The following is a 26,056-nucleotide window of genomic DNA, read 5'->3' on the forward strand; positions in this document are numbered from 1 at the left end:
ATTCCTTTCCAAAATAATCAAACCAATTGGTACTTCCATCAGGAATTCCTGGATATTCCAACTTACCCATTCTTTCCTATAACAACAGTGTCTCTGTTGTTACAATGATGGTACATATTTGCATTACTTTGTGCTTCACTACCAGTGAGTTTAGTGGTAGAGAATAGTCACTAAATTCATTCGTTAACTTTAGTTTCAACTTCTGTGAACTGTGAACTTTTTTGGCCATTCTTTTTTTTTTTTTAATTTTTTAAATTTATTTGACAGAGAGAGATCACAAGTAGGCAGAGAGGCAGGCAGAGAGAGAGAGAGAGGAAGAAGCAGGGTCCCTGCTGAGCAGAAAGCCCGATGCGGGACTTGATCCCAGCAGCCTGAGATCATGACCTGAGCCGAAGGCAGCGGCTTAACCCACTGAGCCACCCAGGCGCACTTCTTTGGCCATTCCTTAGAGTCTTATATGCCTGGACATTTGTAAGAATCTTTTATGTATTTTTCACACCTCTGTCATTTATTACAAAAATACTTACTGTTACCACATTATTATTATTTACCATTTATTATTGCTCACATGTGCCAAACTCAGTGCTCAGTAACCTCATTATAACCACATGTGAGGAAGGACGATCCCCATTTTATAGATAAGAAAATAGAGGCTCCACCACTTAGACATTTTGGTCAACAACACAGAGCTAGAAAATGTCAGCCATGACTCTAGATGGTCCCTTACTGCCCTGCCATGGTCCCAGGATTCTACAGACTCTTTCTGTCTTGGTGTATTCTAGTTACTTGGTTTTTATAACATTGTGGTTTTTGATTCCATATAATCATGTATGTCCATATTGTTTTAAATTTTTTTATTTCTCTATAACCATAATTGCCACTAAGCACACATTTGTTGACTTCGCTTGATATGGGTATTTAATAAGTCCCAGTGAACGGTGCCCAAAACTACTTTGTAGAGCCAATTTTGACATCCGAAGCATCACTTGAAGTAGATGGTCACTGAGATGCAGAGATCTTTGTCATAGAGAATTTTAATTTAGAAGGATTTCTTTCCATAACTCAAATCTACCCATTTTAGAATTAGCATGAGTAATAACATTTTCCAAGTAAGAGAAGAAAAATGAGGCCGTAATGAGCTGTGCTTTGGGAGGAGAGCAGAAGCGAAGCAGACGTGAAGATCTGAGCTGACTGTCCCCTGTCACCACGCTGGCTCGCTACTGCCGGGGGCCAGCCTTAGACTGCCACGCTTGTAAGATCGGGGGTGAGTCAATGCTCCCATCACTGCATCTGAGAACAGGTCCGGACACCCCGTCCCTGGCTCCTGTGCTTTGTCCGCTGCTTACCCTTCCTCCGATTCGGACACAAACCCTGAGACTCCGGGACTGGCCCACCCATCCCCAGCCCGGCCGCGGGCTCCACTCTCTGCCCCCTGCCCCCCTGGTGCCCTGCCCGTGCCCGCCGCCAGCCAGGCTCTCTCTGGCAGCGCTCACCAGCCGCAGGTTGTGAGAACCATGGCCCCGGCTGCCATGTCTCCGGGGTGACAAGGGATTCCTAAACCGCTCATACTGTCACTGGGGGATACAGACCCTTTGATCTCCGGAAGCGCTGCCGCTGCTGCTGCCCTTCTGGGCAATTCTAACAAAGGAGGTGACTCTTAGCAAAGAAACCTTTCTGCAGTTCTCCCGAAGCCAGACACCACACTCGGGACAGGTGGCTCCGGCCGTCTCTCCGCGCGGCTCCCGGAGGCGACGAGGGACCCCGGGGTCTCCCGCAGGTGCTCCTCGTCCCACGACGCTGTCCTTGCAGTCCTGGGGAGCCCGGCCGGCCCCCAGGCAAGCTTTCTCTTCCCGCCTTGCGTTCTGGGAACATGAGCCGCAGCCCGCCTTTTAGTCCGGACCTCCCTCCTCTTCCAGAACGCTTGCACCTGCGGATCGACCGGCCGGGGCCCTCTCCTCCTCCCACTGCTGCTTGCCCGTCCCCCGCCGCCCCCGGTCGTCGTCTCTACCGAGAGCCCATTCACTTCCCGGCGGCGCGCACGTGACACGTCGCAGGCAGCTCAGCCCCGTCGGCTCCGGGCTCTGGCAGGACCCGTGGCCCCGCTAGCCCCGGCTGCAATCTTGCTCGTCCCACAGTTTATTCTGCGGCTAAGAGAGCCGTACCTCCAGCGCAGGATCCCAGCACCCCACGGTACTTATCGTAAGGACAGCTCTGTGTTTAGGAATGAGAGAACCAGGCGCGCCAGCTTTCCGGGGCCACCGTCACGGAGTGTCCCAGACGGGGCTGAAAACAGCTCTAGCCTCTCACCCTCCAGGGTTAGGAGTCTGAAACCAGGGTGTTGACAGATGCTGACAGATAGGGCCGTGCTCCCTCCGAAGCCTCTTGGGGAGGCTCCTTCTCAGCCTCTTCCAGTCCTGGAGGCCGTGGGTGGTCCTGGGCCCGAGGCAGCATCTCCCAGGGCTCTGCCTCCCCCGCCCTGCCCCCGCTCCAGGGAGCCGCCTTCTCCCTCCTCTTCTGGAAGCGTCCCATCAAAGCGGAGTAGGGCCCACCCTGATGACGTCATCTGATCTTGATCACAACTGCAAAATCCGTACCCCCAAAGAAGGTCACGTTCACAGGCCCTGGTGGGTAGGACTTCATGTGTCTTTGGGGGTCACACAGCTGAACCCTTAACATAGGCAAAGTCTGTCTTCGGCCTCCTTCTCCATCATCCTTCTCCATCTGCATTTCCATCCTCCGCCTCCCTGCAATCCCTTCTTTTCCGTATCTGCTCCCCAGCCCCATTCCAAATGAGCATCGGCAGGAGGTCGGAGGGAAGCCGGGCTCCTGCTGGGGTGGGATTAAAAGTCTTACACTCACAGAAGACACTGATGATGGGGTTGGACACATCCGTGAAGGACGGAGGAAGGCAGGTGATTGAGGCCTTGAGATCCTTTCTGGAGGCATCTGCTGGGTTTGCTGACACCGAGGCTCGAGCCAGAAGCCTGGTGTCCCCGGGTCTGAGTGAGTCCGCCAGTCCCGGCACTCCCCGCACGAAGCAGCTGGAGGCTCACTACTGCAGGGCAGAGGGAACTGTCAGGGAGAACAGATCTGTGAACATGAGATGCTCAGGTGCTCGAAGACCCAAAGGGTTACAGGGAAGAAACAGGGGTGGGTCCAGATAGGAGAGCCATACGTTCCCACCTTAATGGAGGACACACGCTGGCAGACACTGTGAAGACAGGAAGCCAATGACCCCAGCCCAGTATGACCAATAAATGACACACATGTGGTCAGGCTCCTTTCTAGCACCTGCCACTGACTCAATCAATCCGTTACAGGTCGGTGATTCCTAGAAGCCAGAGGGTGACCTTAAAATCTCCCCACACAGTGGCCCAGGCAGATCAGCAATTGGAAAGACCTGACACTGAGATGAAATCCGTCTGCGATCCTTCGTCTGGACCTAGAAGGACAGACATCTCCGGAGTTGTGACCCGAACTGCACGGGGACACCATGGCCTGTGTGATGACAGACTGGCCCCCTCCATGGTGTCTGTGTTATGGGGCCCGGGAAAAGGAGACGGAAGTGCCTGGCAGGAAGAGCTGGAGGCCACACTCCTTCACTCCTTTGGGGAGTAGGGCCCACTCCCCTGTGCCTACCTAGCAATGGTGACGCTGTGGCCAGGGCCAGGGCCAGACCCATACATCTTTACTCTTTACCCTTGTCTCTGCTCAGGGCTGGAACGAGGGCTGTGAATTCCAGCTTGTGGATCAAAGCGGTGGCGGCTAGAGAAAAGCTGGGACCACTCACAGATGCGCTGCGGGTGAGTAGCCCGGGTGCGAGGGCACAGGCTCTGGGGCATTTCAGAATCAGTCCTCTCTTCTAAAAGTGTGTTCATGTCATCCTGGTATTTTAAAAAATGTGCTGCATCAAAGTTCAAATTCAAGCAATAAAGTTGTTATTTAGCAACAGGCTTGTGTGCCTCCTTCAAAATTTACTTTCAGGTCACCTGGGTGGCTCAGTCGGCTAAGCGTCTGCCTTGGCTCAGGTCACGATCCCAGCGTCCTGGGATGGAGCCCCAGGTCCGGCTCCCTGCTGAGCGCGGAGCCTGCTTCTCCCTCTGACCCTCCCCCACTATGCTCTCTCTCTCTCTCAAATAAATAAATAAACATCTTTTTAAAAATTTACTTTCTGAAAAGATCCATCCTATGTCCTTTCACGACCTACTCTTCTGCCTCATCTTTCAACTTCTTCCATTCATGGTGACTCACTATGCTCCAAGCTGAACAGTGGGAGTGACACCTGGACACAAGGCCGGTGGGTATGGGCGGAGATACGCTGCTTTGCTGTACAGAAGAAAGCCTCCACTTTCCTCCAGTAGGCGCCCACCATTTCTCAGACCTAGACAGAACTGTCAGGCGACTGAAAATAAATCTGCACCTTGGTCTTAAACTCTGTGCAGCGTCCTGGACCTGCCAGCTGCCCAGCCCCCAGGGACCCACTTCGGGGTGGCACACACTCTCCCCTCTGGGTTCCTCCCCAAGGGCAGAGCTCCAAGCAACTCCAGCAGCTGCAAATGTAGACTTCCTTCCCCACAGTCAGATTGAGAAATAGGACCCCCTGCATGTTTGGACCCCGCTGGAGCAGGATTTGTGTGAAAATGGGAAGGAAGGAGCCCCTCGTTGGCTGACTTTTTAGCTCACATTCAGCAGTTTTTCTGGGGCTCGCTCACCCTTGCCCGATCTGCTCCTCAAGGACATCAGCCACACCTCTGCACGGCTTCCTCCCCAACCTTCCGCCCAGCTTTTAGTCTTGCAGCCCACCTCCTGCCTCTAGGCTCTGCCTGGAGTCCCATGAAGAAGTTCTAGAGCTTACCGGCCTGCGGTGCAGTCGGAGCTGGGAAAGGACTTTGGTCCACTGCAATTTCCAAACGTCTTCCTGTTTGTGCTCCTGCACTAGGCAGGCCCTCTGGGAAGCGGTCACAGACACAGAGAAAGAGCAAGAGATTTAAAAGGTGAAAGGGGAGGAACCAGGGTTGAGCAAGGGGAGCCCCGGCCCGTGGGGCAAATCTGGCAGAGTCTCCGCCAGCTCCAGAACAATGACTTCCTATTAGAGGACTGGGACAGGTAGCAATGCCCACGCCCTCAAAACGTAAGTCCCCACCCCAAGTTCAGTCACTGATGGGGCAGCTCAGGAAGAGGATGGCCTGGGCTGGAAAGCTGAGTCCGGCTATGGGGGAGCTGGTTGCTTCTTAAAGGAAGATAACACATTCCTACCGGGACACTTCCCCATGGCTGCCCCAGCTCAGATGTGTTTTGCAGGTGTGTGTGTGTGTGTGTGTGTGTGTGTGTGTGTGTGTGTGTGATTTCACTGCTTCACTGGAGGTTCTTTCTTAAAAAGAAACCATCTCTTCTCTTCCCGGTCCTTGACCACTGACTGGGGTCCCATGCAGCCAAGTTCCCTCTCCTAGGTGTCCATTGCTAACGCGTGTGTAGATCACTGCACGCAGCATCAAGCCAGGGCCACCTCTCCCTCAAAAAGTACAGGGAGGCTCTCTCCTTGAGAATTAATTTCAAGCGGCCTCCTGATGCTTTCTGTATGTCCCCGGGACTTGTCCTGCAGTGTGCATGTGGCCAGCAGCACACTGGGCGGCACCTCCACTGTAGGGCTGGTGGGCAGGGGTCTTGGCGGGTCACAAAGTCTTAGCTGGCTGAGCAGAGCGGACTGGTCCTGCAGGCTGGCGGGGGGACCCCTGAGTGCCCCCCACCTCCCGTCATTCCTCCACACCCTCAGAAGTCCCGGGATCCAGCCCAGCTTCCCATTGTCCGGGCCCCAAGGTGAAGGACGGCCGACCGTGAATCAGCTCAAGTGCCTTTGGCCATCTGGTCCGAATGCCTGGGTCGCAGAGTGTGTTAAACACATGTCACATCAAAACATCCCTAAAAATAAGGGCTGATGTCAGGAGGCTGGGCCGTGAGAGCTCCAGGTGAAAGGGCAGAAGAGGGAGCAAGACCCAGGCGAGCTCGTCCCTCCCGCGTCTTCTCTCTTCCGGGGACACTGAAGAGCCAAGTGCGAGCAAACTGTGCCCTTCACCTTCGGAAAGACCCTGAAATGCTTACTTTCCAGATAAGGTTAAACAACAGGAAACTTTCAAAATCTGTTTCTTCCGACTGGAACTCCAGCTCCAAGAACCTCTCCTCCGGGCCCCAGGCCTCCCCTCTCCCTCCCAGGGCTCCCCCCACTCCTGCCTCCGCTCCCTTCTCCCTCCCCTCCCCCTCCTCCTCTCCGCCCCCCCTCCCCCCTCCCAGGGCTCCCCCCTCTCTCCTGCCTCCCACTCCTGCAGGAGCCCCTTCTGGAGCCTCTCTGCGGGTTTGGACCCAGCCCGAGCTGCTCCAGATTCTGCAGGCGAGCCGCTCCTTTATAGCCTTACACTCTGTTGTCACAGACGCGGACCCCAGGAGCCCAGAGGGCACCTGGAACCAACCGCGTGGAAGGGGCCCCAGGCGACAGTGACCGTGGCCCGCGCTCCAGTGGGCCCCGCGCCGGTGCAGGGGTCAGCACCCGGTGCGGAAGCTTCTGGGGGTCAAAGGCCTGGAAATGCCAGAGTGCCAGCCCTCGGAACGATTTTATTTTATGAATGTTAACACACTAGAAGCTCATAACACGGCCAAGTGGTTATGAGCTCAAAAGCTTTGTGAGAGATTTTCTCTGAGGACTCGTTAATGTGGTCTTTTAATGGAATCCTCCCGAACCTGGATTCTTAACCGGAGCTATAAATAGGCTGATAAGTACTTGACAGGGAAGCAGCCCCGGCCCGAAGAGCCCTTCTTGTCCCAGAGTTCTGTTTGCAAAGACCACGGAGGGGACAGAGGGCACCGGGCAGGGGAGGAGGCCACCGCAGCGCGGTGGCGGGACACGTGTGTCTTGGCATTAACAGCCCACGGGAGCTGGGCGGGGAGGGCGCCGCGGCGGGAGAGGAGTTAATGGAGTGGGTCGAGGCACATCCCGATTGCCAAGAGCCGTGGAGTTGCCTCCCAGCGCTACCATTAACCTGGATAAATCCCGCAACTCAGCCAACCGTACCCCTCAGCCCGGCCCACCCCCAGGGCCTGAAATCCTAGGGCAGAGCTCCCCGCTGGTGACTCACGGTCAACTTCCCGGCCCGCCCGCCTGCCTAAGGCCCTGCTTGGTGCCACCTTCCAGAAATCTTCCAGTTGAGGGAAATTTCTTGGGATATTTTTGGTACACAGCTGTTTGCAATTCTAGCCCCGAGTGCTGGGTGGCACTGGCTAAAAGGGTGAGGCCCGGGGACCCAGCTGGAGGATGTGGACATGAAGAAGGGACGAGTTGTGCCCGGGAGAATGGTGCCTGGCAAACCCGCATTAGGAGGCTGGGAGTCTGGGAGGCTGGCTGGATGGCTGGACGGCTGGCTGGACGGCTGGATGGCTGGACGGCTGGCTGGACGGCTGGCTGGGTGGCTGGGTGGCTGGTGGCTATGTGCCCGTGGGAAGGAACAAATGAAGGTCCAGCTTCTTCAGCTGCCCATCTCCAGCGCGGAGGGGAGGTCCAGCAAACCCTCGCCAGATATTTCTGAAATGAAATTGCAGATCCTTCAGCTGGAATTCCTCTTCCCTGGTGCTCGGTGCTTCCCTCACCAACATGTGGTGGCCTGCAGAGAATGCGCCCAATGGGAGACGCGAGCTCTGCCTGTGATCGGTCCAGGCAACGCCCCAAACCGGTGTGAGATGCGGATCTGCTCACGCCGGGCCGCCTCCTCGCAAGGGGCTGGGATGTGATTTCCCAGACTGGGTTCCCGCTTTCCCCAGAAACATGCATCAGTGTTGCACGGGGGCAAACAAGACTGGGAAATACTACATAATACATTTCTCCCTCAGATTCTATTAATATACATTAGCATATTAAAAATTGGAAAAGTTCACCTGGCACCTGGGTGTCTCAGTGGGTTAAGTCTCTGCCTTCGGCTCAGGTCATCACCTCAGGGTCCTGGGATCGAGCCCCGCATCTGGGTCTCTGCTCAGCACCAAGTCTGCTTCTCCCCCTCCCTCTGTAATCTTTCCCCCTCTCTCAAATACATAAAATCTTTAAAGGAGAATCAGAAAAGTTCTGTGGTAAAGAAACCTATTTAACTTTATATGACCCAACATTTCTAAAATCTGTTTGTTAAAAAAGAGCACCTTTGTGTCATGTGGTTACAGAACAAGGCCAACCCCATAGGCGTCCGTGTCCTAATCCCCAGGACCTGGGCCTACATTACCTCACAGGGCCAAGGGGAGTACACTGGTACCATTAGGTTAAAGACGCTGAGATGGGAAGGTTACCCGGGGACGCCCCGTGGGCTTAATCTAATCACAGGAGTCTTTACGAGAGAGAAAGCTTGTTGTCAGGGACAAAAGTTGAGGCAAAGAAACAGAAGTCGGAATGATGGATTTGAAAAGGGAGAAAGGCCCAGGGGTCAAGGAATGGGGCGTCTCTGAAGCTGGAAAGGAGAGGAAAGAGGAAAAGAAAACGATCCTCCCCAGAACGTCCAAAAGGAACATAGCCTGCCCACACCTTGACGTTAGGGCCCACACCTTGACTTTAGGGCCCACACCTTGACTTTAGGGCCCACACCTTGACTAAAGGGCCCACACCTTGACGTTAGGGCCCACACCTTGACTTTAGGGCCCACACCTTGACTAAAGGGCCCATGCCAGCATTCCGAGCTCCAGAACTACCGGCGCGTGAATCTGTGTTGAGTTGCTAAGTCGGCGACAACGCGTTACAGCAGCAAGAAGCAGCACACACATAGAGTATCGGCGTTTCAGAGGTGATCCGCAGAGTTCGGGAAGCTGAGGACATCCCTGCTTGGTCGTCAGGCAGGACGAGACGCCCACTGCAGGCCTCCCCAGGACCCGCGTACAACGGAGCTGCAGGTGTTCCTGGAGTCCTGTTTTGGGGATATGGTAACCGCTGTTGAAGGAACGCATCCTCTAAGAAATCAGTATCTGGTCTCATCGGTTTTTTTCTAATACTGTGACCGTAGAACAGAGACAAAGGAGCTGAGCTCTTGTTTCAGCGGCTGGCCCGATGTTAGGCTGCTAAGTCCTTGTCCTAAGGGAGACCCAGCCGGGAAGGCTTTGGGGAGCTAAGCACCAGCGAATGTTGTGTGTACCTTCATCAGAACACCTGTCATTCACATCCTGGCACTTCTCCCCCATAGAACATTCTGGAGAAGGGCAAAGAACCCTTCAAGGCTTCCTTCCACCCCTCGTCCTAAGTCCCAAGTCAGTCTTTGGGGCCATGAGCCAAAGGGCCTGGCCCATGGATGTTTTGATGTAGAGAAAGATTAGAGGGGTTGAAAACAAAAAAGAAAGAAAGAAAAAGAAAGAAAGGAAAGAAAGAAAGAAAGAAAGAAAGAAAGAAAGCAAGCACATCATCTTGCCAAAAATCTTGCAAAGAAGAACCAGCTCAAAAACGAAGTTGCTGAGGTAGAAGAGCATCTCCAGCTCGTTCCCTTCTGCACGTTGGGACTTCGAAGCAAGAAGTCCGCAGGCGGGGTGGAAACCCTCATTCACTTGCTTCAACCCAATCGCAACATATTGTTCTCAGGCCAGACCCACTCCGGGGCCAAACGGAACAGCCTGCAGACCCGCACAAGGCCCATTGTGTGCCGCCCGCCTCGGCTCCGTGTGTCCTGTGGAATGTCCTCCCCCAGCTCCCCGCGCAGCCAAGGCCTGTGTCTTCAAGGTCGGGCTCCTCCGACTGACCTTCCCTGACAGGCGGCCAGAAACACTCTCACACCCCAGAGCAAGGGTCGCAGGGTCCCACCCGGCCCTCACTGTGCTGTGGCCCTGTGACCGGGTGTGTGTGTGTGTGTGTGTGTGCGCGCGTAGGAATCAAGACTCAACCGTGCCCTTGCTTGCGTCCTCAGACCGCACTTTCCCGAGGGCCTGTCTGCCTCAGGGCTCTTTGCATCCCAGACCGCAGAAGCCCGCCCAGTCTGGCTTCCTCAGAAAAGGAAATGATCCTAAGAATCCTGGTTCAGGTCACCAAGCCCAGGACTGATTTCGCCGGCGTCCACGCAGGAGCCCTCAGCCTCGCCTTCCCTGACCTCAGGGAAGGGGAAACTAGAGAAAGGAGTTTCCTAAAGACGGGGTCACTGACTGGGAAGTGGGGCGCATTTTCTCGGTTCCGTGACCTTCCTAGCACCCAGCTCAGTGACTTGCATATGGAAAATGCTCCCTGAACCAATCAGGAGTGGTTGAGATGTCTCGGGGAGAGGTTGAGATGACTCTGTGACCGGTGAAGGTCACCTCACGACCATTTATAAGGGAGAGCCAGGGCACCGCGGGGAGGTTAGGAAAGACCCTTCCCACACTGACACGCACAAGATCAAAAGTTAAATACCTTCTGCTCTCACCTACACTGAATATGTTTGCTAAACGTCTTTCTGACTTTCCAGAATTCTTTTTCACCTGTGGTACACTTCCTGTGATTTTTGTTTTTTCAGATGAACATGAGGGCCCATCGCGCTCCATTGATACCTGGAAAGGTATCAGAGTTCGAATACAAATATATCGAGCATATTCTCTGAAAACAACTATGTTTGAAAATAAATGTGTTCTAAGCCTCACAGCCTTTTGGACACTTGGGAACTCACTCTTTACGTGCCCCCCACGGCCCCCACCCGCCCCCAATGCCATATTTTTACGGTGAACCCCAAAGCCCTTCCTCATCCTGCAGTGGCTAAGCCACGGGCCCAGTCACCAGCCTTTCCCGGGCGCGACTCTTCCCTCTCATTCCCCACGGCCGTTCTCACACCACTCCTCTGCACCGGGCTGCATTTCGTCCAGTCGTCGGGACCCTGCGATCAAGTGTTCAGACCAAGGCGTCTTCGGCTGGGTCACGCAGCTCCTTCCCCAGGCCCCTCTGCCCAGCCCCTGGAGTACGGTTTGTGCTCACAGGGGCGTCAACACGGGCTTCTTCCAATGGCACAATATGATGACCGAGTGGTGGCAGGCGTGATTCATTGACACGGGTCGGTGGGTTGGCTCATTTGGTTGGAGGGGCTTTCCCAGGACCCACTGAGCCTTACAGACACCCCTGTGCACCGAGCACCTCAAAGTACCGGACCCCGTGTGTGTACTTACATGCAGTATTGCCCTGGAGAAGAGGGTCTCAGGGTTTATTCAATTTTATTTTCCCACAATGGCACAACGGATCAGGACTAGACCTGAGATCAGAAGCAAGGTTTGTCTGTCTGCCTTTCGTCCAATGCAACTCCTCCACCCTCCTTGCCTGCGGCAGGCTTCTCAGTGAATTCTACGAGATAACAGCTGCTTTAGAAATAACCATATATGTCCCCTTCTAGACCAAAAGGGTATCTATTTCCAGTTTGCCACTGAGCACCCCAGGGGACCTGACCAGCTCCGTGGTCACACCCCCAACTCAGCATCTCTTGAGTGAAGATTTGCTGAGATGCTTCGGGAAGGAAGGACATCACTTAGGGAGCACAGGAATACACTGACCAGCACCACACCTCTTCTGCAGCCCAGGAGACTTGATGAAGCTGGGTGCCCCTGTGACTGCGGGCTCCTCTTCTGTCACCACCCCTCAGCCCTCCCCAGGAAATTTACAGAGGGCATCATTTGTGTCAGTGGGCCCCGGACCCCAAGGGGAACATTGGAATCAAACCCCATGGTCAGGCTGGTATCTTGTTCACTTTCCCTGGAAGTATCAGCATTGAAAGAAATTTTACAAATCAAATCATAGGCACATTGGAGTTAATTATATACTATTAAATTCACTGTTGTGGCAAAGCCTTGGAAAATGAAGAATCTGTTTCTAATTAAAGTAAACAAACTCCAGGTCCCCTCTTTGCTTTGCTTTTCTATCACACCCTCTGCGGAAGGCACAGTCAGTCCCACGCCAAAAAATGGTGCAAAAGCCCAGGCGAAAAGATCTAAGAAATCTTTAGGAGACCAGAATTTCTGAGCCTTTCTAAGCATCTTTGATAACGACTCTCAGCCTGTACTTTCCTTCCTGAAGAGCTCAAGGGTTTGTAGATGGAGACAGTGGGAAATGCTGGGAAGAGCCAATGACACAACCTCCAGGCTGCCCTTGGAAACGTGACAACCGGCGGAATATGAGAAGCAAGAAATGCAGCAAACTCTTGACTGAGTCCCGCAAGGGGCTTCCCAGTAAGGCCTGCCTCTTGGTTTCTGCCCCACACAGTCCCCATGTGACTGTGAGATTGGGCAGGGCCCACCTCACGTAATTTGCATAGGAATTTCAGGAATGTGAGGGTGTGAAATATTAACAACCCTCTATATAATTATTAGGGGATTTTTTTTTTTTTCCAGGCTGAAAAATTGTTACGGAGCTTAAATACAGGCTGAGAACATTTCATTAGCTTTTCTTTAAGTTTCTTTCAGACCAGTGGGAATCACAATTTGTAATAGTGGAGCTCTCTTTGGTAAAGAGTGATAAGGCTGAGGTTTCTGATTCTAACTACACATGCTTTAAATACCTACCATAATTAATTATTAAGAGAAGTAGCCTTCTTTTACACGCAGAAGACTAAAATTTGTGAGCAGGGAAAAAATATAAGATTGACATCTTATATTACATGATCTTTTAGGGCACCCGAAGCTTAAAATGGGATTCCTGTCGGTCAGTATTTCAGGAGTGGAGATGTCGCTTTTGAGGAAGTGTCTCCAGGAGACGTTTTTGCCCTCAAAAAGTCATGATAAAGGAAACGCTGTTCTTTCTTTCCACTGTGCTGTTCAATGCTGGGAGACAAAGGGGAAAATCAGACACTCGCTCCTGTGTTCCTCCCTGTGGTTCTCAGACGCGGATTGGACTTGCAGAAAACAGGAGCCAGACACAGGAGAAACTGTCTCGCAGCAACACGGAAGGGTCCAGACGGTGCCCCAAGGGGGTAGCACACCCATGTAGGAAGGGGTAAAGAAGGGAACACAGCCGGCTAGATTCATTTCCTTTTTTGATTCTGGGAGGCTGACTTTCATTTCCCCAAAGTGCATGCAGAGCTGGCATGGAAGCTTCCAGACTGGGCAGCCCCCCGGCAGGAGCTGTGGACAGCACTGCGAGGCTAGGGACTGACTCCTGGCAGCTCCGGTGGACCTGACCCGTCCTGCCTCATGGCCACGCGCCGGCGGGGATGTGGGCAGACAGACGGGGTCTGTGCTGGTGGAGCACAGAGTTAGGGAAGCACGTGGCTCAGGGCTGGTGTGCGTGCACACGTGTGCCGCTGGGGCAAGCTGGCATCTGCGTGCGGTGAGTGTGGTCTAGACCTTGTTAGAAAGAATAAGAACCATGAGGGCCTTTGGAGGTACTTGGGCTGGACATTGAGATTATTTTTTTTTCTTCTCCTGCTTGGCTACAAACATCCAAAGGAAGTGAATCTCCGCGACCTGATGACCTCATTTCCAGCGTTTCTCAACAAGGCACCGAGCCGTCAGCAGGAGGCCCGGCCAGCCAGGCCTTCGGGGCGGGGGGAATGGAAGGTGCTCGGGCACGGACCGCAGCCCAAGCCTTCCCCACTGCTCTGCTCCGCACCGACCTGGCCAGCTGACCCCCAGCCCCGCGCCCCTCTCCTCCCAGGAGGTGTGTCTGGCGAAATCATTCCAGAGAGGAGATGAGAAGGTGACGGCCATTCCCAAATAATAAAGCGCCCAGGTGGACGGGATCCCACCGATGGGGTGGGGTCCTTAGTCACAGGCAGAGAGCCCAGGACTGTGACAGGGACTGGGTTTCCGGTGATGATGCCCGGGAAATTAGCCACCCGCCGGAATCAGCAGGACACCTTCTACGGACGACGTTTGCCAAACTGGAGGCAAATCGAGGGCTTCATCCTGCCCGGTGACAATGATAAATGACTTTTATTAAATCAATAGATCAATTCAGAGCCAATAAGTCAAGACGTCCAGAGGTCGATCAAAGCAATATGCTAGCACAGGAGCCCCGAGGTCAGCTCCCCGCGAGCTGAAACTAGAAGCCCACGGAGGAAGCCTATGAAGGAGCAGAAAGTGAAAAACGACCGTCTTGGCCTTGCTCTGCTCATCTGCTCAGTTTCAAAGGAAAAATAGAAACAGGCCATATTTTGTCCTCGAGTCTGTTGCAGCCGAGCCTGGCCTGGCCTCAGGACCCTGTGGGCGGACCCGGGCGGTCGGAGGGTTCTTCAGCAGCCACCGCCCCTGTGCGTTTTCATCAGCGTCTCCTGGAGGAGAAAGTGCAGAAAGTGGAGGCTCCCCGCGGGATGGGGAGGCCAGGCGGGAAGCGGGAGGGAGTGTGGCAGAGCACCGGTGGGGAGCACGGTGGGGAGCACGGATTCCTAACCCCCGGAAGGCTGGAGGGGGGGCCCAGATCCCCTGCGGGGATCCGGTGGGAGCCGGTCAGCAGCAGGGCAGCCCCTCCTGGGGGCCACCCCCTCCGCTCCCCGCAGGCTGGCAGGGGCACCTCTGGGAGCTGGACGCCGATTCTCTCCACAGGCTGTCTCACAAGCAAACACACCTACTCATGCTGTCACCCACGAGTGTCACCCACGAGTGTCACCCACTCGTGCGCCCAAATCCACGCCCACAAATCCTGACACAGCGCTCATAGGTATGAGCGTGGCACTCGCTCTCTCTCTCTCTCACACACGCACACGCACACACACACACACACACACTGGACACCAAGGCCACCCCCCACAGCACCTCTGCGAAGGCTGGGGGTGGCTTTAACCCTTCCTTCACCCTCCCCCAATCCTGGCCTGCGTCACGGGCTCAGGTGGCAGGTGGAAGACCGAGACACGGCGGGGTTTCCTCAGGAGCGCTCGGCAGGACGGGACGTCAGGAGCAGGTGTGTGGGCAGCGCGGAGAGAGCAAAGGCAGCGGCCCCGTGGGGGGGTACCGAGAAGCAGAGCCACGCACAGCCTGCCCCCGGCGTGGGGAGCCCGGCCACCCGGCGATGGCCCAGAAGGAAAAGGAAATACTAGGAGAATGTTCTGGAAAGCCTCGCTGTGGAGAAGGGCGGGTTTTGACGTGGGGCTGGCTTTCCCAAGTACAGTTTGGCCTCCCGGATCTGTGCTCGCGCACAGGGAGGCCACCCGACGCGGGTAAGTGTGCGGCTGCCGGGTTCGAGCTGGAAAGAGCGGGGAGACGGAGGCCCCGGCGTGGAGGCCAGGCCCCCCCATGGCGGGAGCGGGGGTCCGGCCTGAGGAGGGCCTGGGCTGGAGATGGGTCCCGCGTGAGGAGAAGCAAGCGAAGCGAACCAGCGCTGTGTGTTCGTGGACACTCGTCACGCGCACACAACACTCTACTGAGCTACACATACGAGGGCAAAGATTCGTTCAAATAACACTTGACCCAACTCCACGTCCGTGAAGAAATACATTCTTAAAGGACACAGAGTCTGAACCCAAAAAAGCTTACAGTCAAATAAAGTCCAGAAAACAAGAGTTGCAGCAGCAGGAGGATGTATAGATTCTTTACGGCCGCTCGTAAATGTCAAGGAGTCCCAGGGGCAGCTAGAGCCACCCGCGGGCCTGAAGGAATTCGGTTCAAAAGCTCCTTGATGGGGTGTGGGAGTGTGGGAGGAATGCGGGGTGGTGTCCAGGAGGGAGGCCGGCACGCCAAGGACATACTGTAGGGGACGCGCAGGGAGGACGGGGTGGCGGAGCCGCAGGGGCGGGGCCGGTCCGAGGTGTGGCGCACCAGGGCTCGGTGGCACCGACTAGTATTCTAGGGAGGAGGGGATACGTGGTGGGGGGCTGGGAAGATCGTCCTGAGGAGTCGTAGGTCTCCTTGGAAAGGGCACAGGAAACACCGAGCTTCCAAGAAAAACGGCCCCTTAGCCAGGAAAGTTCTGCGGTAGCAGAACAAGGGGGCTGGAGGGGGCTGTTGACGGAGGTTCTGGGGACCGTGCGTGGAGGACGGGGAGAGGTCGTGGAAAGCAGCGTCCCGTGCACGGCACGGATGGGCCGAGTCTGGGAGACAGAAGAGAGAGAACTCACAAGTGACCCAGAAGCCACTCCTGACCAGGAGGATAGGAATGTGACTGCTGAGAAACGGGAAGATTAGAGCATGAGGGAAAACTAGAGAGAATTCCTTTAGCTTTAAATACTAGTGGATTTCTAAGTCCAGATTTCCCACCGAAAGCAAGAGGAGGAGATGGAGGAGGACGTGAAGGGGCAGACGGAGGAGGAGGAGAAGACTGGCTGGACTTGATGTCGGAAAACAGCCTTGCAAGGGCAAGTTTTGGAACTAGGTAGACCCACATCACCTCCTGCAGAAAAGACAGGCGCTAACAGGCCAGCCTCTACGACCAGGAGAAGTACCCTGAGACCGCCAGGCCCTGCAGAGGTAGACTCATGGTCGGTCTCCGCGGAGGGATGATTACTGGGCTGGGCCACCTGGCAAGGGGTCACCATAGACGATCACAGATTTCTTGCTTTTGTCCATTGAACATTATTTTTAAAGTTACGGTTTTCCCTTTTATGGTTTAGTAATGGGGGGATAATTTTAGATACGCAGAAAAGTTGCAAAGATAGACTCTTTGGTGGTCCTGGTTCCTTAGTCTCTTCTGCTTTTGCGCTCTTCGCAGTCTTGCTTTGGCTGGCATGACCGTTTGGAGGACTAGTGGTCAGCTGCGTTCTAGAATGTCCCTCCGTTTCGTTTCGTTCTCATTTCTTTTTGTAAATAGACTATGTCTGGTGGGTTCTGAGGGGAGGGGGGAACTGCAGAGATGCAAAGTCATCTCGCCCTCCCTCGACAGATGTGCACTGTTTACATGACATCAATGACTGTCATTAACTGTGGTCACCTGACCAAGGCCGTGGTCGAGAGATTCGTCCAGTAGACAGTTCCTTTTCCTCTCTTCCATGCTCTACTCATACTGTGCTCGGAAGCAGGTCACTAAGTCCTGCCCTACTCAAGGGCAGAGGGTGAAGGTGGAGGAGTATCCGTGTGAGTTACTTGCAATTCTTCTGTAAGGAATATTTGTCCCTTTGGTCCCATTTAAGTCCTTATTCAGGAAGTTGTTTCTGTCAACATGGACTCATAGAGATTTATTTTAGACTTTGAGCCATAATGGTGCTATGTTACCTACTTTTTTGCCATTTTTTGGTATCAATCAGTACAGCTTTGGCCACGGAGAGCTTCTTCAGGTGGGCTGTTGGGTCCCTCCGCCATCCCCATCCTTGTTATCTGAGCACTTCCTCACTTTCTGCCACCACCAGAGCCTCCAGACTCCTCTTGTGTTTTTCCTGATCTAGTCCCAGAATGAGCCATTTCTCCATGAGGCCCTGGAGAATCGCCTTGAGAAACCAAGATCTGGGCCCTCGGTGCATGTGATGCTACTGGAATGTCTCTGCTTCTTGGCCCTTTCAGCAGACAAAGCTGGGAGATCTGTGATTGCACACTAATTCATGCACACACGTTATCTGTAGTTACTTTTGTCTGCATCTATCCTGAGCTAACCAATGTCTTGGACTCGAATCTATGGCTTTCTCCCCTTGCATATCCTTAACTGCCTTCTTTCTCCCACGATCCACCAACCATTTACTCATTTGCTTGACGCCAGAGCACACGTGAAGTTGTTTCAGATGGTGAACCTGCACCGCTGTGGAACATTTTTATCTATGCTTTTGGAGCACAAAACACTCGTGTATTAATACAGTAAAGTCTCGGGGGAAGTATAAAAGCACATGAAAGAATAGGATTCATAAAAATATCAACCAGCTGGAATAAGGTATCCAAGTAAAAATGTGAACTTCCAGTACACACAAGAGTTCAAAAATAAATAAGTGACATAAGTAGAGCCCAACAGAGAACAGGCTCCCAGCAATTCACACGACCGGGGAAAGGAGTGGACGTATTTGGTTGACCACAAGCTTGGGATGTGGCCGTGCTGGGAAATAAAACCGAGAGTCTGCCCTGGTGAAAATAGAATATGGTAGTCAAGGCAGGAAAATGCCCCCCAGTCTATGTACAGGTCAGACACCATGTCTGCAGATGCATTTATATCCATCCTTTAGAACAGGGCATGGGAGGGGGAGCAGAGTCATACGCAAGGGATAAGATCATCCTCTTAAAATACTAGCAGGGATTAGATGTACCGTGTGCCACTCCAGAGAGAAGAACCAAGACCTAGGAGTCTGGGGACGAGCCCCTAAGCAGTGGGACTGCACAAGCAGAGGGCCGAATCTGCCCCAAACGCTCCTGACACGGGGGCCAGCAGAAGCATTGTCCCGATTCGGGACCCTGGAGGGAGAGGCTAGAGGTCACGCCCTTGAGAAAGCTTCAAGGACAAGCCGGAAGGATGGTCCCACAGGGCTGTCAATGACAACGCTTCGGTGAAAAGCACAAATAGGACGAAGAACCAACATGAGGGAGGTCAGGGGACCAGGAGAGCGGAGATCCAGGAGCAGGAGGAGGACGGGCAGGGAGGACCCCAAGGACCCGCTCCCGGCGCACTGGGGGCTTCCCGGCCAACTCCCTCTGACGGGTGGAGCCAAATGACCCCTCAAGCACAGCAGAAGGAAAACTTCCAAATAATCCGAGTTGTCCCAAAATAATAATCCCTAGTCAAGAGAGGGTTTCTAACAGGTGGGTGGGCCACAGTAGCGGCGTGGCCCCCGAAGACAAAATGACACTGCGGTGCCATGATTGTGGGGGACAGGCCAGTGCTGGGAAGAGAGACCTGGGATGGTGGGCTCGGAGGTCCCCAGAGAAGGAAACAGCGCTAGTCGGAGACTCACGACCCCTGGGAGCAAAGTGCGTGTCACAGAGCGTTGGAAACCTGTTTGGTTTGACGTGACTCTCGAAGTTGCTTCTGTTCTTTCTTTTACACGTATATTTTTAATTACAAAAAGATAATCTTAACATTGAGCCACGAGGCCAGGATGCCAATTCTGACTCAGGGACACGACATCTGGAGGACCCCGGGCAAGCGACTTGGGTGCCGTGAACCTCAATTTCCCCATCCACAGAAGGAAGGGGGCGCACAAGGAGATCTCTCAGGACTCTTCCAGCTCTACCTTTTGAGAAGAAGAGACCCCATTATTTCAAACAAGACCCCCTAAAAACTGTTTCCTCTCTAGGATGTCATGGAGCCGCCTTTCCAAGCCCAGTATGGTTTCTTTAACTTGGTTAGCAGAAGGAAAAGGGATCGCGACCCACAAGCATCCGCTGCCCGCCGGGGACGCAGTCCCGACAGTGGTGACCAGGAAAACTACGGGTGGATTCAGAGCGTACCAACGAAGGAGCCAAAACGGTGATCTCAGCTCTATAAGCGTCCGACACGCTGCGGACCACAGAGCGACCACAGCGTGCGAGGGTGAGGCCAGACGCCACGTCTGTCCGAGTTTGGAAAGGAACACAGCCCCGCGGAGGAGACTGCTATTTTGGTTTGCACAGGGGAAGGCATCCTGTCATGGGATACTCCAGGCTGTGTGGGCACCCCGGGCGCAGGAGCAGGAGGACTCCCGAGGGATGAAAAGGAAGACCGAAGCTGAGAGTTAGCGAGCGGGCTAAGGGGCGAGCGGGTTTAGCCCAGAGCCCAGCGCCTCCAAGGAGCTGAGCAAATGTGGGCTGGACGAATAGAAGTAACAGGGGATTGTGGGGGCCAGCAGGCGAGAGGACGTTCAGTCTGTGAAATGTGGGAATAAATCCATCTGCCTTCGCGGTGAGACTCCCCCAGTCTGACCCTGGTACACACCTGCCTGCGTGTCCGCAACTCGGTTGTGAGAGGTGTGAGGTCAGCACCTGCACCGAGATTCTGAGCCAAAACTTTTAGATGAAGGTAAATATATGCAGACCATCAGCAGGAAGTACGCATACGCACTTTGTGGAAGTTTCTGGAAGTTACCAGGGAACTGTGAAGTTACTTCCCAAAAGGGTTAGGGCAGCCCAGGGTACACTGAAAATCCACGTTGTAAGTCTGGCCGGAGCCGTTTCCTGGGTTGTTCCTGTGTCTCCGGGGTCGGCATGTGGTCTCTAGCACTGATTACTCCTGTGGCCCGCCCAGGTCTGTGGGAGAGGTCTCACCGGACCCCTTGCTATTCTGGGGTTTGGGGAAGACTGGGTGAGTAATTCAAAATGAAAGTAAAGCCTGGCTTTGGGACATTTTTGATCATTCTCTTCGTTAGCAAACTTCCTGAGTTTCTAAGGTGGATAAAATAATGAATTGAGGGACGCCTGAGTGGCTCACTTGGTTAAGGGTCTGCCTTTGGCTCAGGTCATGACCTCAGGGTCATGGGGTCAAGCCCTGCGTCAGGTTCCCTGCTTGGTGGGGAGTCAGCTTCTCCCTCTGCCCTGCCCCCCCGCTTGTGATCTTTCTCTCTCTAATAAATAAATAAATCTTAAAAAAAATAATGAATTGATAAAGGAGTTGAAAAAGAAAAAGCATGTCCTTTTGAAATTCAAATCACAATGTAAGAGGAGGAAAGCAGTACAAACAGAAATTGTATTATAAAAATTGGCAGCTTTGATAAATCTTAAAATAACAAAACTATAAAACACTAGAAGAAAACAACAAAACAATAACGAGAGGTGCAGAAATGTTTTGCAAATAAGAGAAATGTTCTTGGGTGTTTGGGGATGACTAGGTTCGAAGACACTAAGACTTCTTCCCTTCAGGGGGTCTTTGGAAGGCTGAACTTAAACGTGGGCCTTGGCTGGGCACCTTCCAGGAGCCAACACTCCGCGTCATCTCCTCTAGCCTCGGTCGTCCTGGGAACCAAGGTGAGGAGGAGGCCGCCGGGTCTGGATTTGGGGGAACTGAGCCCCTGAGAAGTTAGCTTCCTTGACCTCATTGGTTCCCACAGAGACTGCAGAGCTCTGCACAGAGGAACGGAGATTCAGTCCCGAATAGGCCTCACGCTGCACACTGTGTGCACTGATCCCTGAGGCTCTGTGACTGGCTAGCGGAGGGTAGGGGAGGTAGGACAGACGCCAGTATGGAAATGTGGCGGCTTTGGGTAACTACAGGAAGAGCACAGGGAATCCAAGTTTGGAAAGCTTTCTGGCTCGGCAGCACACGCAACGCTCCCCCCAGGGGGGCTCTGTGGCTGGGGAGGGCCCTCGTGTCAGCTCACCCCGAAGCGGGCAGGGCTGGCCTCCAGCTTTCACACAACTATCTTTTACTGCAACTTCAACCTTAGGATTAAGCAAGAGCCACCTGAGGATCCAGGGAAAGCCTAGGGTGACATCCGTGGGTGCTTCTGACACGCCATGACTCCGTACGGAATCATACACTCTGTCACCGGGGGGTGCACCTGCTTCCCAAGATTTGGCCTATGCATCAGACATGGCGGAGAGCCCAGGAGCAAAGTTCTAAGAAAGCACTGCTTCTGTAAACGGTAAATTGTGTTTTCTTTGTTAATTTGGGACTAAAAATAGCCGTCAGACCCCCATAGGGTACTTGGGCGCTATTTCCACCCACAGAGAAGGAAAAAACAAGGCTGCTGGTAGGAGAGAAAGTTTTCCTCTCTCCAGCTCCATTTTGTGTCCTTTGAATTTTCACCTTTCCCCATGGAGAACGAGACGTCGTGCATAATTAATCCTAGAGTTTACCCTCTCCAAGTGGGAATCTGCCACAAGTAAGTTCTGAATGGGAATGTCATGTGTAAGAGCTTTTAAGGTTATGATGGCACTATATAATATTTCTCCACTGAAATATCAAGTTCTAGAAGGAAGGAACGTGTCAAAATGCAATTCTTTGTTGTCATGGTTCCCAGGATGATTCTCTGCTTTGGGCCCCGGAGCCTTCTGAGAGGCCCTGACTCATAGGTCAGAGGCCTGGCCTGGGGGTCAGATCTGATTTCCAGTCTCTTGACTGTATGATGAAACCTAATACATAACAGCCCAAGGCCCTGAGCCTCTCGGGGCCTTAGTTCCAGCTCCAAAATCAAGAAATTCTGTGCCTCAACCTTCAGAGACCCAGCTACGATGTTTTAAATATGGCGTTCTGCATAAAACATGGACACAGGCCATTAACTATCTCATTAAATATCTGTCAAATGAATGAATGAAGGAACAAATGAGTGCCAGTCAGGGCTCCGAAGCCATTTTCTTGAAAATTTTGAAAGAACAATCAAAGGCAAAGTTCAGCAACCGAAAACCGGAGACTTTGATTCACTGTCACCGAACAAGTTGAAAAATCTTAGTAAGAGACACTTGAACCTTTTAAGTATCATCTTGTGGTAATAATGACCTCTCATGCATATTTATGCACTCAGCTTTATAATAACCACTTGAAAGACGAGGTTTTTTTCCCCCCTGGGGAATGAAGCTATGTGAAGTGTGACAAAATATTCCAAGTTCAAAGGTCCAAATATGTAAAATACAAAACGCTGGAATTTCTCCTACAAGCACAAAGCACCTTAGTGTTTACTGACTTAGGGAGCCTTTGGACACTCCAGCCCTCTTTGAAAGCCGCCAAATGCTTGCCTACCCCCGGCATTCCTTCTGAGGCACCCTGGCCTGCCCCGCCGAAGTGTGTGTGGCTCAGCCGTGGTCCAGGCAGGGCACGTGTGGAGATGGAGGAAAAGGTTGGTCGTCGGGTGCTCCGCAAAGAATTCCAAGCAGGTTCTGACAGCCGGAGCTGCTCGGCAGAAAACCTTTCTGCTACCGTTACTCAGGGTCATTCATTACCCTCCCAAAGTAAAATCATCTGACCCCATTTCCTCAGTAAGTTAATTATTTCATTTCTTTGTAAGAGGCAAAACACTACTTTTATTGTTAATTAATATGCTAAAATTAGGTTATGCCATTCTGGACATGTGAAATTGAATTTAGTACTTTCAAATATATTTTTTGAAAGCCGGTTAAAAATAAATGCCTTCAACATCTTTTCTTTTTCCAACAGCATAAATTTCCTTCCTATGAAATTTCACTTCTTCCTGCTGCTACAAATGACAGAAAGCCGCTTATTTTCCAAAGGGAAGGAGGAATAATAATAATGAGACATTCGGTGAGCATTTCAAAGTTCATATATTTAATAATTGAGCCAACTGAAAAGAAAAGAAAAAGAAAATGCCACAAAAGAGGGAGAGCCCTCCGTGGGTTTCAGGAACAAAATAATTAAATAGAAAACTGAGAGGAATTCTTTATTTGTGGACTGATTTCAGGCACTTAATTCAGGTTTGAATTCAGGTTTCAGGTTTCTTTTTCTTTCTTTTCCCCTTGATCAATGTGAAGAGATCATGGAAGAATCAGAAATTTCTGTTTCTGAAGAGAAGCAGAAATCCCACGTCTGTCCTAGAGACGGCAGGAAAGCTTCCTCGGAGGGAGGGATACAAAATGGCTCCTTCTCTCCCTCAGTTCTTCTGCTCTAATGAAATTCCCCCTGATACATCTGCCATCCGGCACTGTTAATTACTTTTCTATTTATTTAGTAGACCTACAAGTGGAAAGCAATCTATTGCCAGGGACTTGTTTGACTCCTATGCTAAGTAGACGGCATTCCGATGTGGTGAGGTTGATAGCGGCCGGAGCCCAACTTTTATCTCATTGCCATGTCAAATTAGCACCCAGCAGGCCCTGGATTCAAGGAGGGGTTGGTTCTTCCCTTCTCGGCAAAAGGTTCATAGTTCTTACAAGTCAGTAAACTGACGCTAGTCATTCTCTGTTGGGTCCTGCTTCTTTATCCCTGCAAGTGACAGGAGAGACTAAATGTAGGGTTTCCAAGGCGGGGAGGGGTCTTTATGCTAAGGACCTCGCTGTGAAAGTGCAGAGGCACCTTCGGATCACTGCTGTAAATGCACTTGGAATAGTGGGCCGTGTCCCCTGGAGACGACCGGAGGAGTAGGTCACGTCTACGCAGCAGACGTGCTATGGCGTCACCCCTTTGCCCCAGGTGTCCCCCCAAGCACACGTGGGACTTCTGGCCGTGCTTCTGTGAGCCTGATCTCCATTCTTTCCACCCGGGGTCATCTGGTGGTCAGTTAAGAGGAAAACGGAGTCAGAGATCAGACTGGTCTCTGCAGGCCGCTTGGGCGTCCCCAGGGGCCTGGGGAGAAGCGGGCGCCGCGGGTGTGCGGCCACCAGGCATCACTGAGGCGCCGAGAGGAGCCGAGCCGAGCCGAGCGGGGACAGCGCTCCCGTCTTGTCTCCAGCCCCGGGCCGGGTCCCTCACACGGTCTCAGTCTCCGTCCGCTGCTCCTGCCCGGTTTGCGGTGGTTTGTTTTGTTTTGTTTTTTTTTGGTTTTCGTTTTGTTTTTTTTTTTGTCTTCCTCCTGTCCTCCCTCCAATCCCTTTCAAGACTGCGGGCCACATGGTGTCTTCTGGAACGTTAGAAGGCGGGAGCAGAGGCCGCCACGCGGACAGCCCGAGTGCGATGATCAGCTGTGGCGGTTCAGCTCGCCTTCCCGTCCCGGCTGACCTCGGCCTGTCTGTCTGTCCGCCTGCCTGCCTGCCCGCCTTCCCCGACGCCCGGCCCCGTCCCCGCTGAGCGGCCGGGCTCGCTCTGTGCAGGGTCTGCCCCGCGGCAGAGGAGGTCCGCAGCCCTGAGCGCGGCCCGACCCTGCCACCGGGGTCCGGCCCGTCCCATCCTGGTCCCGGCGCGTGTCCTTCGCCCCCGGCGCGTCGGCCGTCCTGCCCGCGGGCCTGGCTCCGGCCCGACCTGTTCCCTCACGGCGGCCTCCAGCCCCTTCCACTCACGCGAGGCCTTTGTTTCCTTTGACCTTCAGCTCTGCCCTGAAGCATGTCCTGACTCCCCGGGGTCCGCTCTGGCGACACCCCGGCGCCCAGCCCGCTGGCGCTTAGGAGGACGGCCGGACGGCTCTCCCTGACCCTACGGCTCTCCCCGGCCCGACGGCTCTCCCCGGCTCGCATTTGCTTTGAAAGTGGGATTCCCGGGTTCTACCCGAGGGGGTCCTAGTGCAGGCCCTGCTACAACAGTCTGTGACCTCGGACTGGGAATCGAGGAGCCCCGGCGTCCTCTGACCTGGACACACACTGGGACCCTCCTCGGTGAACCCACCTCCCTCTCCTCCCTTCCTTGCTTGTCGGCCTCCCCTGGGCCTTCTCGCTGCTCCGTGGCCCCGGCTTCGCGGCCCGCTGCGGGGCCGGCTCTCGCCCCGCGGGCTCTGCAGCAAACTCTGTCCCAGGGTCCCGTCAAGCCTCTAGGGAAGGAGAGACTGTGCACTCTCCCAGGGCCCCTTCTCCAGGGCTGCCCCCTCTCCCCAGCTCCGACTCTCCTCCCCACTTGACCCGTCTGGGAACACGTGTGCCATCTCGCCGTCCGCCGGTGCTTCCGTGCAGGCTGGGGCCGGGCGCGGCCTCTGTTCTTCTCGATGTGGGAGAGTCAATTACGCATCAGAGTCTATTAATCTTATAAACAGTTATGGAGCTGAAGAGGCCGAATCGAACAGCTGAGGTTTTAAAGAAGTTGGAGTGTGGGAGCCATTATTATAATGAACTTCTGTGATGTATAATCATGTCTCTGGGTGACCAGCCACAATTCTTTAAGTCCGAGAAATTGTAAATGAAGTGCAGGGGTTTTATTTATTTATTTATTTATTTATTTTAATGTACACAAAGCAGCCTGCCAAAAGGTTGTGCTTATGACCAACAGCCCCCGGGACCCCTGTCTGGGGATGCACCTGCTCCCAGCCTGACTGGCCGGTCTTCGGCACCGTCATCCCCAAGCTGGCAGACCCCGCAATCTAGCGAGGAACCTCTTGCTCCTCCCAGGGACTGGGACAGAGATAGGGTGAGGAGGAGGAATATGCTGTGGTCCTTCTCTATTAAGACCTGTTTGGTTGTCTGTCTCTTAAATGTGGTTCAGCGGCATAAGAAAGGGGATTTATCTTCCTCCGCAGATGTAACAAACAGATGCTGGGACCAGAGATCTTGCATAGTCAATAAAAGATAAGTCATGCAATCTATAAAACTGCTGAAAGAAATCAGAATTTCAGCAAATTCTAGTTTCTTTTTTTCGGGCTGCTCCTTTTGATCAACTATGGGGAGAGGGGGGGAAAAGCCAGTCGTGCATAAATTCCATCTGTGATTATACCACGGTAGGAACGTGGCTGGAAGAGGAATAGGGGATAGAGCGATCATTGCGCTG

At 53.4% G+C, this 26,056-nt stretch overlaps 2 long non-coding RNA genes across 3 annotated transcripts in view; one reads left to right on the top strand and one right to left on the bottom strand.

Moving 5' to 3' along the window:
- Positions 1-310: 310 nt before the first annotated feature.
- The window catches only part of LOC309864874, a 53,715-nt gene continuing 27,969 nt past the window's right edge, over positions 311-26,056 (bottom strand). For both annotated transcript variants that reach the window (XR_014311803.1, XR_014311804.1), the window contains exons 4-5: positions 4,856-4,948; positions 311-3,072 (exon numbers count right to left, since the gene is read on the bottom strand). This is a non-coding gene — a long non-coding RNA (uncharacterized lncRNA). The remainder of the gene's footprint in view (positions 3,073-4,855; positions 4,949-26,056) is intronic.
- On the top strand, positions 19,839-25,879 carry LOC309864281. The gene is made up of 5 exons (XR_014311427.1): positions 19,839-20,068; positions 20,623-20,727; positions 21,147-21,344; positions 22,853-22,957; positions 24,248-25,879. It is a non-coding gene; the product is annotated as an uncharacterized lncRNA (long non-coding RNA).

The sequence above is a fragment of the Mustela nivalis genome (assembly GCF_964662115.1).
Source record: "Mustela nivalis genome assembly, chromosome: 5".
NCBI classification, from domain to species: domain Eukaryota; kingdom Metazoa; phylum Chordata; class Mammalia; order Carnivora; family Mustelidae; genus Mustela; species Mustela nivalis.